Below are 15255 nucleotides of genomic sequence, written 5' to 3'. Positions count from 1 at the left end.
ACTTTCACCGCGACAGAAAGGATTTCCACACGCATTTGCACAGTACCTTAAGTATGAAGAAAAGCTGTAGCTGAGGCAATTGTTCCTGGCAGTTCCTGCAGATCTCACTGTTCCTGAGCTTCAGTCATGGGGACAAGAAGGAGTACATCGGGAGGTTCCTGCACTGCCCAGGGAAGAGGCAGCAAGCTTTGCAAAATGTCGGTTTTGAAGTGTGAGTGCCTTAAAGTCCACAAACTAGTATCCTTCTCAATGGCTATCCGGTTTTCAACAGCACTCTTATGAATATTGGACCAGTATGGAAATGATGTCCAGGTGGCTTACAAGTTGGTTGTTCCCACCAGCTCAAGGGAAGAAGTCGTCCTTGAAGGGGCTTCTCTGTCGATGGAGTTTCAGACAATTCAGACCTGCAGCACGGCTTCACCGGACAAACCAACGGTCCAGGAGTTGCAGCAGTCGTCTTCCTTCATCTCGTCTTCAGTTCTTTCGTTCCAGTGGTCGACCCTGCCTTCCAGTCCTGGTGATTCACCTTTTAAACAGTTTTCCCCCATTCATTCCAGTCTAGCTGTCACTCACCCAGCAGGGTGGCTGTCCTTGCTGGACAGTCAGCCAGCCAATCACATCAAAGTGCATTCAGGTCTCCTAGGAGACTAAGCACAGGGAGTTTCGGGCACCTCCCTCACATCCTGTCCACCCCAGACACTCAGGCGCCAGAGGAGGGCTTCAGCACTGAAGCCCGCCAAAGGGCATCGAACAAAGGGACCAAACCTGGATTGGCGCGCAGAGTTAAACACAAGAAGGACCTTTCCTAAAGGAAACAGCAAAAAAAGATGACCAGAGTCTGTTTTTACAAACGGGTCATGGGCGCCATATTGAAAAACATGGGTGACCCGATTTTTAGTTACCGGTGTTTGTGGTCTGGAAAAATCATGGTGGTTCATTCTAAAACCACTGCAACCAGCTATTTCAAGAGGTAAGGGTAACATTTGACTGATACATGAGTGTTTAGACAGAGGGGATGCTAGGCAACTGCTCCAGCACTCTATAAGAAGATAGTGTGTGCTGGGTCTATGAATTTAAAAACACCCCTGTGCTACTGCGCTGACGGTGCTGTGTGACACACAAGACAAAGATGATGCCTATGGAGTTGTTTAAAACTTCATATCCAAAGAACACAAAAGTAAAACACAAATCAAAATACATGAAAGAGTGGGAAAAAAGGCTCACACTCTTTCCAGGTATAAATTTAAATCTTAGAAATCCAGCAAAGTTGCTACGCACTTTTTTTTGACGGTCCCACACTCAACAGCGCACCTTCTTTTGGAAGCACATCCTCCATAACAGAGGGACTAACATATCCTACAACCATTACATTACTATCATCCTCTTCAGGGTCCAACATCCGCACAACTTCCTTCTGTGGAATAGCCTATCCCATCCTCGTCGCCAGTGTAATAACGTAGAACAACAGGTAAGTGGAAGTTATGTTTATTCTTCAAACCCGTACACCGTAAACCACCATCACCTCCCAGCTCCTTCCTTTCAAAACCCAACCGCCGCCCCGAGCGTGGAACTAATAAACATTCCACGCGCCTGGAACCTTTGACAACAGCTCGCGGAGGCGCGAGCAACTACTACAGGGGTCTCAAATGTTAAGGGAAATTAGCACATTCTTGAGAATTCTCCCTAACAGTGGGGAACCTAGTCCTGGAGCACTTTCGGTCCGAGCACAGTTGTGGTGCTAGAGAGAGGCCAGAGCTGAACCCTGCAGTGGCAGACGGGGACCCAAAACTGGAAGACAGTGCTAGAGGGGAGGCATCTAGAATTGGGTAGACAGTGATTGGGGCGGATGCCCAGAAGTGGAGCCAAGCAGCCAGGTGAAGAACACATAGGATTGGGACACCGGGTCTTTATGGAGTTCCCTCAAACTGGCAGACAGTGCTTGAGGGGGAAAAACGCCTAACTTTGAGATGCAGCAGCAGGTAAATACAAAACATCTAGATTTGAGACACCCGGGCAGAGGGAAAAATGCCCAAACTACAGACAAAACCGTAAGTGCAATTCACCTAGACTTGAGACACCCAGATAGGTGGCAAAATGCCCACATTGCAGCCACAACAATAAATACAAAACACCTAGATATTAGATACCTGGATAGAGGGGGAAATGCCTGAATTGCAGACACAACCATAAATGTAAAACACCTAGACTTAAGACACCTGGATCAGAGGGAAATATCTACATTGCAGACACAACAGTGAATGCAAAACACCTAGATATGAGATACCTGAATAGTACGAAAAACACTTAAATTGCAGACAACAGTAAATGCTAAACACACAGACTTGGGACACCTGCAGACACGATAGTGAATGCAAATCACCTACATTTGAGATGCCTGGATAGAGGGAAAAAAACCAAAATTGCAGACACAAGAGTAAATGCAAAACACCTAGATTTGAGACAACTGGATAGGGGGGAAAACATCCAAATTTCATATACAACAGTAAATGCAAAACACATAGATTTGAGATACCCGGATAGTGGGAAAAACATGTAAATTGCAGACAACAGTAAATGCAAAACACATAGACTTGAGACACCTGGATAGGGGGAAAACGCCTAAATTGCAGACACAACAGAACATTCAAAACACCTAGACCTGAGACACCAGGATAGGGCGAAAATGCCTAGATTGCAGACACAACAGTAAATGCAAAGCACCTAGATTTGAGATGACTGTATAGAGGGGAAAATGCCCAAATTGCAGACACAACAGTATGCAAAACATCTAGATTTGAGACACCTGGATAGGGGGTAGAACGCCCAAATTGCAGACAAAACACTAAATGCAAAACACCTATATTTGAGGCACCCAGATAGGGGGGAAAAACGCCCAAATTGCAGACACTAGAGTAAATGCAAAATACCCAGATTTGAGGTACCTGGATTAGCTGAGCGGAGGTCAGCAATGATTTTCATGTGATAATATGTGGTACTGGTCCCTTTCAAATATCTTTGCAGATGCTATACGGGATCCACTCAGATGAAGTCCATGCAAATAACACCAGACCTATGTCTAGCATTAGTGACATCTAAGAAGGCTCCACATAAGGTATAGCTAGAGGCACACAAAGGTTTTAAAGCACTAATGACGTACAAGGCTCACATAAGGCTTGTCTCGAGGCACGCAAAAGATTTTTAAAGAATAGGATAAAAACTTTATTTACAGAAGCAAAATATAAAGCGAGACTACTAAAAATAAACATGCAAAAACCTATTGCCTCAACACTTATAAATGGACATGTTAAAACACCTTGGGCCTCATTACGAGGTTTGGAGGTAGCCATGCCGTCATTACTGGCATGGCTACCTCCAAACTCGGGTCCCGGTCCCGCAAAAGGGGATTTACCGGGCCATTCTGACCTTGGAGGGCCCAGTAATTCCCTTTTGTGGGACCCGGACCCAGTACATCCCCATTCCCATGATGGAAGTAGGATGAAGGAGAAACCTATTATTAATTTGTGTGTATTAACTTTAGACAGTGGTTTTATGAAACAACCATCATCTAAATAAGGATCATAACGTATACATGTCAAACAATGACTTTCATGATGTCAAACATCTTTCCATTACTTCCCCATATTTATTTTTCATGTTTTAACTAGACAGTTTAGACTAGAATATATACAAAAGTAACCTACACATATTGCTATACAAACACACACAACCAAGCTGTCAAACCACAGAAAACACATCCAAAACATTATTTGACAAAGAGTCAAGTGCAACATCCTCACATAAAACAGTTCCATACATGAATATCTGCCACCATCATACTTACCCCATGCTTTAGAATTTACTTCAAACATATCCTCCACCACCTTGTATCCCAAATCTGTTCTGAATACTTTTTTCTCTGAAAACATTGGGGTCCTCGCCAGGATAGCCTGTAGCAAGTCAGGGAGGCCTCCCTCAAGATCATCACTGCCAAGGTTATCTTTCAGCTCTAAAGGGAGTACATATAAAGCATATAAATAAATATATAGTACATACTATACGACAGGTTCACCCTGCATCTGATGAACTCAAGCACATAGGAAAGACTCAAACTATGCATGTTATTTTTGGGAAAGATGGTATATTGTGCGTACATCTACAGTGTCTTGACCACCTTAGGGGTCTCTCGATCATACCCACACATCAACACTTGGGGCTCAATAGGGCTAGCACAGAGGAGAGCAGGTTGACTAATCACGTGTGCATGCCTGAAAGTGTTTGCAGCACAAAATGGGCAGAGCAACAAATGGAGTTTGGGTAACAACACTGGCAAATGCGGGTTAGGGCGGCTGGGGAGAGATGGAAGCCTAGATGTGTTAACCTTCTGGGAGGGAGTTGATGGGTAGCAGCCAGACCTTCTCCGTAGTAGCGTTCTCGGAGGACACGAGGCTTACCATGGAATGAAACTCTAGCCCAACATTACACAAGCGAAAATCATAAGTGATGGTGTATGAAACGGGTGCCTATAGATTTTCTGTTTGGCAAAGATTGTTTTTGTCAATGAAAAAACTATTTTTGATTGTGATGCTGCTTGATAAATGCACTTTAAAAGTTGAACATCTTTGGTTATAGCCTACATTATTTGGAAAAATATGTATCCAGGTTATCATTAAAGTTCTTTTTTTTAATAAAAAGACACTTCCGGTAGATGAACATTTATCGTTTTATTTTGTTGTCCATGTTTAATACAAAACAAGTGCAAATAGTAAAGATATTATGATTTTCAAATAATATAGTCAGAGCCACCCAGGTGTGTATAAGGAATGAAATGAATGATGCGTATTGCACAAAATGAATTTGTGACAGTGCATAGAAATTGCTTACTTATTTTCTGGCATTTGTATTGGCTACCTGAATTTGAATTAAAAACCATGTATCAGCAACCGGATCCCATAGAAACCATTCTAACTTGGGTCCTATGGTGCAATGGGATTGTGCCAACAAAGGACTTTTTTTACATCTCCTGAATTACTGGGGACGTTCCGGTGGTAATTTTGTTGTATTCACCTTGAGAGCAACATTTGCACATAGAACTCTTTTTCATGACCCAAAATGGCTGCTTCATTCACATACTCTATTCTCTAAACGGTTCTGAGTCACAGGTAGGGATAAACAGACTTCTTGCTCTGTGAGCATATACTTTAATATACAAAAAGAAAGTCCGATATTTGAATAGTTGTCACTAAACACTCTCCTCACAACTAGTGGAATCAATTATCACAAAATGTTATTAAGATTCAATACATTTCATAAAACAATCATAAAAATGATCATAGTACATAAAACATATACATTATGTTAAAACAACACAAGTAGAAACACCATAGGTGAGTAATGTTTCAATAGTTTCTTTAGGATCACACACTGTGTGTACATATCACACAATGATTCCTATGCCTTACTACTTTTGGCCTATTTCCTGTCAGTGTAATACAAACAACCCGACTTGTACAAGTTTCTGTCCTTGATATACAGTCATGTAGGACATTCTTCAGGGGAAATTGTCTTGTGCCGGAATTAAAAATCTTCTTTTGTAGGGGAGAACCCTGTTAATCAAAGAATGGACACCCTATTAGTATCTAATAACAAAGTATCAATCTCTATTGGCATGAAACTGTACCCTCATCCCTCAAAGGGTAATTGAGTATGTTTTTAATTACATACCTCTCTTCCCATTAATAAATCTTGGGCCTGTTCTGTTATTTGCTGCAGATTCCCAATTTCTTCAGGAATTCTTGCGTTTCCTTTTTCTCTTCTCAATAGTAGTATACAATAAAGGCAACATTAATCTATGGGGAAATCTACATATTCCCATTTCTATGCACCTAAAAAATCTGGTATAGCTAGTGGTGGCCAAGCTTACCTATCTCAATGCAGGATTATGTAGAAAAGATATTCCCCTCTGTGTAAATGGCTCGACATCTGGGTCCCATGTCAGTATTCCAAAAGCGGCTCTCACATGTAAGGGTGAAAGCAACGTCTTCACTACCCTCTCAGGGTCAAAAATCTGTGAATACAAACACATGCAGACCCCCATTAGGTCCCACCATTCATTTCTAATTGTTAAAGCTAAGGCCTCCAAAAGCCCCTAAAAGGCCTTCTCCACTTACTTGGAAGTATTCCTCTTTCCTGGTGTGCGCGGTCAAAACTGGTCACATACATCACCATGATTTTGGCGACAGAGTACTCCTTAGAGGAATCTGCAGAAATTATCGAACACAAAAACACCTAATGAGAAATTACTGAATTTTTTGTGTCGAATTCATTAGGTATTTTTGTTCATTTTTATTAAAAATAGATCTGGGGTGGGTGAGGGGATAGGTTAAGGTAGGGAAAGTGTGGGGAGTGGTTGGTCTCCCCCCGCATTGTTAAAACATAAATTTGATCAAAAGAAATGTGGACTTTTCTCAGTAGGTCATTTTGTTTTGATCATTTCACAGTAGATACGTCTGATAAAGCCATATGATGCACAGGCAATTAGTTTGCCACCAGTGCATTCAACAGAGGTCATCATGTCTGCAAATGCATGGTATATGTAGAATGTGCACAGACATTTGGAGCTGAATTTAGGTTCATATGTGGTTAGGAAGGCCTCAATGGTAGAGTGTTGGTGGACCAGAGGTTAGAACATTTGCTTGGGAATTGAGCAAATGCAGGAATTGTACGGTCAATACTCAGCACCAATGATCATATTTATTAATATTTCTTCCCCTTCATTAATCATTAATTATACAAATGATGTGTACAATATCTACATCTGTTTGCTTTCTCAGTAGCCCTGAATTATCTTTCAGGAGATGAATGTCCAAGATTTTTTTGTTTTGTAATGTGGATCTTTTCGTTCTGAAGTTCTAATGGAGAAATCAGCAGTACTACAGTACTTGTTGCACAGCAAGCATCTCCCCAAAGGAATGTGGCAATTAGGCATCTATCCCATTGTAAGCCATAAGGTGATGGGACGTTCTTCGTTCTGAAAAGTAACTTCACCAATCTCTTGGTTTTATTTCTGTCTCTGTAACACCACCACATGCTCTCCAGTTCTGCCAGCAGTAGAGCTTCCAGATGCTGCTCTTCTGCCCTCCCACCACATCAATCATCTAATGTATTTTGAATGTGTGCTGCTGCATCCATAACAGACATGAGTGGCTCACCACAGAGGTTTCAATTCAAGCCTCCAAGCGGAACACGTCATAGTATACAGTCGCCGCAAAAAGAAAACACATGTCTTGATCGTACTTTTGTTTCTACAGAAGTCCAACCATTTAATATGACATAAATTAAGGGATCCATTGCAGTGAAGAGCAACACATAGAACATGCTCTTTTTACATATGAAAACACTATTTTGTATTTATAGGTTACCATGCTGAAAATCTGTAAACGGGTACACAAAACTCTCCTCCTCTCTTCTTGCATTCTCACCCAAACTTCTCTTCCTTGGTGACTTTAACATCCACCTTAACTCTCCAGATGTGGCCACTTTACTCTTTCCCTTTCGTGACCTCTGTGACTCACTATTCCTCCCTCTGGCCTGGCCCAACCCACTCTCACAGGCACACCCTGGATGCTCTCATCTCTACACACATCCCTCTCTCCAACCCTCTTACTACCCCCTCTTCTGGTCTAACCACTCTCTCCTCTCCACCCACCTTGATCTCCCCAGCATCCTCATGATGCCTCTGCCTGCACTGCCAGTCTCTTTCTCCATCATTCGACTGATAAAGCATGTGTCAGTCGTCACATTTGCCTCTACCTTCATCCCTCCTCCCCCTGCCCTTGACTCATTCTCTGACTATGCTCTGGCTAACCTCCATCTCTCAATCTCTAACACTTGGATATCCTTGCCCCTTTCATGAGGATAAGCATGAAGCCTACCTCTAGCAGCTTTGAAACACAAGTGCAAAGCTGCTGAGCGGAAATGACGGGCATCAAGTTCTTCTGCTGACAAACTGGCCTGCCGCCTGCTCCAAAGACAATACCGATTACCATCTGCTTCAATAAGAGGGCCCATGTCCAAGCCCGCATTACTGGTGCCACCAATAAGACGGCTGAACTCTTTAAATTCTGCAAGGAACTTGCCAATCCTACTGCAGTCTCATCCTCCCCTTCTCCCTCCCTGGCCCTCTGTACTGTACTGGCCTCCAACTTCTCCTCCATAACTCATGACATCCTGTCCTCACTGTCATCTACTCTCCCCCTCACCTCCTTCTCTTCTTTTGGCTCCCGTTGCCGCTTTCCTCACCCCCATACTCTACTCCTTCTCCCCCACTGCACCGGATGAGGTCTCCAGAGTAGTCTGCTCTATGTAAGTCTCCTCCAAACAGGTGTTCCCTTGTCCTTCCAGAACCATCAAGGAAAATATCACCTCTCTATCCCCTGCCTTGGCTGACCTCTGTAATCATTCCTTTGCCACTGGCTCCTTCCCACAACCTCTCAAGCACTCATTTGTGCACCCTCTCTTGAAAAAGCTGTCAACTGACCCTTCTTGCCCTGATAATTATTGCCCTATCACTATCACACATTTCTTGGGTAATCTCATGGGGAAGCTGGTCCTCTTTCAACTGACCCTACACACTCAAGTGGCTGGCTGCCTCCAAGACCACCAATCTGGTTTCGGAGCATCCAGAGGCATGGAAACTCCTCTTCTGAACACCTGTGAAGATCAGCTCTTGAACCTTGACTCCACCTCACCCTCGGTTCTGATCCACCTCGATCTCTCATCTGCCTTTGACAGAGTCAACCACTCCATCCTCATAAGGCGTCTCCATGATACCCTTGGCATCTCTACCTTTGGCATCCCTCAAGGTACGATTCTATTTCCATGGCTCTTCAACATTTACGTTGCCCCTCTCTCCCACTTGATCTCCACCTTCTCTTCTAATTTCCAGAGTTATGCTGGTGGCACACAGCTCTCCTTTAAGCTTCCTCCCCCTTCTCTCCTCCCTCTCTCAAACCTTACTGCTTGTCTGCTATTCAAGAATGGTGCTCCACCAATGATCTCTGCCTTAATGCCAGTAAGACAGAGATTCTTCTTGTTGGGACACCTCTTCCCCCCACCCCCGCCCATTCTCTGGGCACCGTCCTTGGGCCAGCTCTGCTCACCCTCTTATGAGGCAAAATCCTTGGTGTCATTCCTGACTCCTCTCTATCTGTTACGCTCACCTGGACCCCACAGGGGTGTCGATCGGACCCAGACAGCTGCGGTCTCCTTCAACGTGATGCACAGTGCAGAGATGACTGTCTGGACTGGCCTGCCTATTCTTGTCTGCTGGACCCGAAGAAGTATTTTCCTGCAAGAGGAGACAGGGATTAACCACCTGTGGGTTTTAGTGATGGCCTCCCAACTGTTCTCGCTCTCCCCCACTAATCACCTCTGATATCCCCTTAGTAACCTCACCTTATGTTCGTAAAAGATTAGCTCTCCATCCTGCGTGTCTTGCAGGGGCGCGTAGATACCAGTTACTTCACTGGTTTGAAGGTGTTGGGAGAGTTCCGGTAAGTATTGACTCTGAAGTCCCTGGCGGGATTGGTAAGTATCAAGTTCAAAGAGTTCAATGTGCCCGATGTTCACTCTTGTCCCCTTCCTTCCTTAAGTTGCAACTGAGTTCGTGAGAAGAAGGTCTCGTAGCTGCTGCTGGCGTTCAGGTAAGAGTCTGTGTTACCCAACGCTGTCCGGTAACTATTGCATGCGTTAACGTGTTGTTTTTCTCCCTCTTTACAGATGTGGCATATGAAAATGTGGAGAGTTATGGAATAATACCGCCGGTGGTAAATCAGGTCAAGTCTATGGTGGTAAGAGGTTGTATTTGTTGATTCCCTTGGCTCACCTTGTTTTTTCTTGTGTCCCCTAGGTGCCGGATTACGGCGAAGAAATGATGGAGACAGTGCCGGATCGAAAGATGCTGTGAGAACTGGTGAGTATGGCGCTGTGCTGGAGCTGGCGAAGTGACGCGTGCAGGACTGATGTACTTTCCAGGTCCGGAGATGAAATGGTTCCGGAATTAGGTGAGGAATTTGAAATAAGTATGTTTTCTAAGCTTGTCCTTTTCTTCTTCTTTATTCTAGGAGCTCCGGATTCGAGGCGGGCATGGCAAAAGACTGGATGCTGGCTGCAGGCACGCGGGCGTGGCAGAAGACTGGATGCTGGCTGCAGCCACGATGAGCGTCACGCTGCTGGACGCAAAATAACGCGAAGCATGTGCTGCTGTTCGGGTGTGGTTTAAATAGCCTCCAAAGTAGTTCCAGGTAAGAAGTTCCCTAGAGCCACGCCCGAGTAAAAAATAGTCCCTGTAACAAAATAGTCCCATCCAGGCCTCATGTAGGCTTGGACTCTTTTGCAGCATGGTCTGCATCAGGTACATAAAGTCTATGAGCCTGGCGCCTATGGCGCCAGGACTGATTTCTATGATGAGCCTGGCGCCTAAGGTGCCAGGACTGAACCCAGACAGCCCCTAGCCGGGGCTGCTGAGATTTAAACAAATGTCTGGATGCCTGCTCCCGGAGCTGAGGGCCTTGGTCCTGATGCCCGGGGGTAGGCATCATGACAGCACTCCCCCCCAAGACCCCTCCTAAAGTTGTTCTTCCCCCTGGCTCCGGTTTGTCTGGGAAGTTCCGATGGAATCTTTTCACCAACCGAGGTGCATGAACGTGGTCGCTAGGCTCCCATGATCTTCTTGTGGTCCGTAGCCCTTCCAATCGATCAAATAAAAAAGTTTTGATTTAATCATCTTGGAGTCCAGGATATTTTTTACCTCGAATTCAGGTTCTCCATCTATCAAGATGGGGTCAGGTGGTTTGGTTAATCTTGTCCCTGGTTGAACTGGTTTTAGAAGTGAAACATGAAAGACAGGATGAATTCGCATATTAGAGGGTAATTCCAATTTGACGGCCACCGGGTTGAAAATGGCCTTAATGGTGTAAGGTCCCAAATATCTAGGATTAAAAGTCAGAGTTCCCATCAGAGGTATATGTTTTGTAGCCAGCCAAACTTGATCCCCAATCTGGTATTGTGGAGTTTCACTTCTAAGTTGATCAGCATTTTTCTTGTATTTCTCTTTTGCTTGTTTCAAATGTTCTGTGGCTTCCTTAAAGGCTTGTGTAATAGTAGAGTGCAAATGGCTAACTGCGGGCATTTCTAAGTGCTGAGGCGAATCGAGTTCTGAGGTTCGAGGGTGATGTCCATATATGGTATAAAAAGGCCTTTGTCCGGTTCCTGAATGTACAGAGATATTGTATGCGTACTCGGAAATCCATAAAATATCTTTCCAATTGCTTTCGGTCTGGTGTAGCATGCAGTGTAGGTACTGTTCAAGGGCCTGGTTGGTGCTTTCCGTCTGACCATCGGTCTGGGGATGGTGACTTGTTGATAGCCTCACGTCGATTTGTGCCAGTTGACAACATTTCTTCCAAAAATGCGAGATAAATTAACTACCTCGGTCAGAAACCAATACGGAAGGGAATCCGTGTAATCGAACAATGTTTTTGAGGAACTCCTTGGCCAGGATCGAAGCAGAAGGTAACCTCTTTAAAGGAATAAAGTGGGCCATCTTGGAAAAAAGATCCACAATAACTAGGATGGTGTTAAATCCATTACATGGAGGTAGATCTGTGATAAAGTCTAAAGACAAGGTGTGCCATGGTGTATGTGGAATATCCAAAGGTGGTAAAAGGCCAGCGGGTTTTTTTTCTGGCTTTAGTTTTGGGCGCAAATGCCACAAGACATCACAAATGACTTTACATCTTTTCGCCAAGTGGGCCACCAGAACTGTCTCTTAATTTTCGCTTCAGTTTTTGCGATACCTGGGTGCCCTTCCATCAGGATGTCATGGTAATTGGAGATGACTAGTTCTTGTATTTCCTTGTGTGGTAGAAATAGTCGTCCTTGATAGTAAGGTAGGTCATTGACGACTGAGTAGTCCGGGCCTTTCTTTACCCAGTCCTGCAGAGTTGCTGGATCGAAGAGTTGTTGGATTTTTGAATTTATATCTTCTAGTGTCTGTAGAGTAGTTATGCCAAGAATTCTTTGCTCGGGAATTATTGGCACCGGTTCGGGGATTGCATATGCTTCTCCCATCCCTATTCGGGATAAGGCATCTGCTTTGCCATTTTTGCAGCCTGGTCGATAAGTGATCACGAAATCGAATTCGGCAAAGAACAATGCCCATCGAAGTTGTCGCGATGATTGGGCTTTGGCTGTTTTGAAATACTGCAGGTTCCGGTGATCGGTGATTACGGTAATAGTATGCCTTGCACCAAGAAGATAGTGCCGCCAAGCCTTAAAGGCGGATTTGATGGCTAATAGCTCTTTATCGGTAACCGCATAGTTTAACTCAGGTGTTGAGAACTTTCTGGACAAAAACGCTACTGGGTGAAGTTGACCGGTTTCAGGATCCTTCTGGGACAGGACAGCTCCCATGGCTAAACTGGATGCATCAGTTTCTACTATGTATGGAAGTTCAGGGCGTGGATGCTTTAAGACAGGTGCTGATGTGAATTTCGCTTTCAGCTCTTGGAAGGCCTTTTTAGCCTCTTCGGTCCACAAGAAGCGTTTGTTTTTTCGCAAAAGTGCTGTGATGGGGTGTACAACATGGGAGAAGTCCGGAATGAATCTGCGGTAGAAATTAGCACATCCAAGCATGCTTTGTACCCCTTTGACTGAACTGGGTGATGGCCACTTGAGAATTGCATCCACCTTTCGAGAGTCCATTCGGACTCCTTTTGGAGTCAGGATAAATCCAAGAAATTCAACTTCCGTAGCATGAAAAACAAATTTTTCCAATTTTGCATATAACTTGTGCTGGCGTAGTTTCTCAAGGACTGCACGCACGTGCTTAACATGGTCTGATTCTGAGGAGGAGTACACTAGAATATCATCTATGCATACGACGACACAGACGTCAATGAGTTCACGAAGGACATCGTTCATAAAATACTAGAAGGCTGCTGGTGCATTGCACAACCCGAAGGGCATCATCTGATATTCGAATAATCCGTACTTGGTGCGAAAGGCAGTCTTCCATTCGTCACCTTTCTTGACACGTACCAGATGATATGCCCCTTGGAGATCTAACTTAGTGTAGATCCAAGCATCCTTTACTTGGTCTAGTAATTCGGGGATCAGAGACAATGGGTATCGGTTTTTTACCGTAATCTGATTTAATGCACGGTAATCTAGGCACGTTCTAAGGTCACCTTCCTTTTTTGGCACGAAGAATAAAGCTGAGGATGCAGGAGACTTGGAAGGACGAATAAAGCCAATAGCAAGGTATTGGTCCAAATATTGGCGTAGGTGACGATTTACAGGTTCCGTGACTGCGTAGATTCTACTGCATGGGGTTTGTGCACCGGGTAGGAGGTCGATTTGACAATCGTATGATCTGTGAGGAGGTAATGTATCGGCCTGTTCTTTTGAAAAACATCCTGAAATTCTTGGTATTCCTGAGGTAACTGCACGATTGGGTTAACGACTGTAGCCAGGCCTTTGTTCAAAGTTTTCTCCGGGTAACAGGTGTGTGCACAATCCGGGAAGGTTATTCTCTTCTCTCGCCAATCTATACAAAGATTATGTGTTTCCAACCATGGCATCCCCAGTATTATCTGGAACTGTGGGTCTTTGATTAGATCAAATACAATAGTCTCTCAATGCCCATCTTGACTCAACAGTGTCATCTCTGTAGTGGAATGAGTTACAGGCCCCGAGCCTAACTCAGTTCCATCAACTGTGGTGATGACATCTGAAGTGGTCTTTTTGCAAAGAGATAGATTCATCCTTGACACCAATTCGTGGTCCATATAGTTTCCTACGGCCCCGCTATCTATGTATGCCCTTACTGCGTGCATACATGATGGCTGCCTGGGATCAATTAGGACCATTGGGATGATCAGATGCAAGGTCTGAGTGTCCTTCTTTAAGCTCGGCAAGCAGACCTCTACGCTTGTCGGGCGTGGTCGTTTCCCGAATCAGGCTCTATGTGGCTTTTATCAGCAACTCCTACCACCTTCTTGGGTGGTTTTGTAGGGCAATCCCATAGAAAATATCCTGAGGTTCCACAGTACATACACAACTGCATCTGTCATCTTCTTTCTCTTTCCTTTTGAGTTAAGGGTCCTTTAACCCCCCCGATCTGCATAGGTTCAGATGCATCTGCTCCTTTGAGGGTAACGTTGGGTTTAACCAATACCCGGTTCTCGAACTTAGCTCGATCAGTCTTTCGGTTCTGAAATCGGTGGTCTAGCTGGACCACTAAGTCTATAAATTCTGTGCAATTCTGAGGTGGGTTCACAACTTGAGCCAAGACATCTTTGAGTTCTCCCCAAAGTCCACGATGAAACAATGTAATTCGTTTTTCCTCCGCCCACCCGGTTTCCACCACTAACCTATTGAAGGTTGCAATATAGGTTAGCAGATCCTGGTTACCTTGTCGTAAGGATAAAAGTTTGTTGTCCAGGGCTTGACCCTGTGAGTGTCTGGCGAATAGTTTTTCCATGCTCCTTTGAAAACCCTGAAAATCCCGGAGAAGAGGATCATCCTGGTTGACTAATGGAATGGACCAATCCGCTGCGCTGCCACTAAGATATGACAATGCAAAGGCTACTTTGGCTTGGTCATTTGGAAAGGCTCCCGGTCTGCATAAAAAGTGCAAGCGGCATTGGTTCATAAACACGGCAAACCTTTTGGGGTCCCCAGCAAAGCGTTCGGGTGGAGCTAACGGAATATTTCCTGGTAAAACCACTTGCACAGGATTGCTTGATGAAACAGGGTTTGGGTTTCCCCCATATCCAGGTAGGGGCATTTGCCCAGCTTGGTTTTGTAGTAGTTGCCTAGCCAGATCATTCGTGCGCTCCTTTGAGACAATCAGTTCTCTCCTGAGGGCATTAGTCTCTTGACGAGCGACGTTCACCTCCGCCCTAAATTCCCCCAATAATTGGGCCAGTTGGTCGGTTTCCGAGGTTTCCATAACACCCGGGTGCCTATTTGTAGAGAGGCTTTGCGTTCTGTTACGCACTCCTGGACCCCACAGTGGTGACGATCGGACCCGGACAGCTGCGGTCTCCTTCAATGTGATGTGTAGTGCAGAGATGACTGTCTGGACTGGCCTGCCTAGTCTTGTCTGCTGGACCCAAAGAAGTATTTTCCTGCAAGTGGAGACAGGGATTAACCACCTGTGGGTTTTAGTGATGGCCTCCCAATTGTTCTCGC

The sequence above is a fragment of the Ambystoma mexicanum genome, chromosome 7q (assembly GCF_040938575.1).
Source record: "Ambystoma mexicanum isolate Mex_15411 chromosome 7q, UKY_AmexF1_1, whole genome shotgun sequence".
Lineage (NCBI taxonomy): Eukaryota > Metazoa > Chordata > Amphibia > Caudata > Ambystomatidae > Ambystoma > Ambystoma mexicanum.
The sequence above is the reverse complement of the archived record's forward strand: the minus strand, read 5'-3'. Positions refer to the sequence as shown.